Genomic DNA, 866 nt, shown 5'->3' with positions numbered 1-866 from the left:
TGTGCCTGCTCCCCTGTCACTGCACAGTAGTGATCCTTTACATTGGGCTGTGCGTTAAGCACTCCAGGGGAGGGTCAGCTCTCCTAAGTGGGTTTGCATATAAATGCACCAGGTAAATGGTGGTGCTAGAGCTGGGACCTTGGGAGTCTTGATAAACCAGTACTTTCTTCTTATAGGTAAAGGGTCAGCTAATAGAGAAAGGCCAATGTTTTGCAACTCAGTCATGTATTAAAAAGCAAAACTTTAGCTCAGCTGGTGTGGCTCAGTGATTGAGCGTCAACCTATGAGCCAGGAGGTCACAGTTCGATTTCCAGTCAGGACACATGCCCGGGTTGCAGGCTGGATCCCCAGTAAGGGGCGTGCAGGAGGCAGCCGATCAATGATTCTCACTCATCATTGATGATTCTATCTCTCTCCCTCTCCCTTCCTCTCTGAAATCAATAAAAAATTGAAAACACACACAAATAACAACAACAAACCTTTAAAGAGAATTCTTCAGGAAAGAGCCAGAATCCTCCCTAGGGACTCAGCTGTCCTGGAACCCCAGCCCAGCTCAGCTCTGACTGCACTCTTCCTCTTAGACGTAAAGGCTCATTTACTGACCTGTTAGAGGAGGTCTTGGTTTACCTCTCCAATCAGTCTTTGTTTTCATGGATCTTTTTGAGGAAAGGAATCCAGCAAGGCTTCCTCCCCCTCTCTAGTCAAGACCTTGACACACACGCAAGCAGCTTAAAGGACCCTGGCTCACGTACCACGTGTTCTCATTGCGAGGCCCACATCCCTGCCCAGAACCCTTCGATCCATGGCTGACACCGAGCTCGGAGGTTCCCGGAGCCTCTGCCAAGCCCCTCGGCGGCCCAGGCACC

Source organism: Myotis lucifugus, unplaced genomic scaffold, assembly GCF_000147115.1.
Source record: "Myotis lucifugus unplaced genomic scaffold, Myoluc2.0 scaffold_797, whole genome shotgun sequence".
In the NCBI taxonomy this organism is placed as follows: Eukaryota; Metazoa; Chordata; class Mammalia; order Chiroptera; family Vespertilionidae; genus Myotis; species Myotis lucifugus.
Note: the sequence above shows the minus strand (reverse complement) of the source record.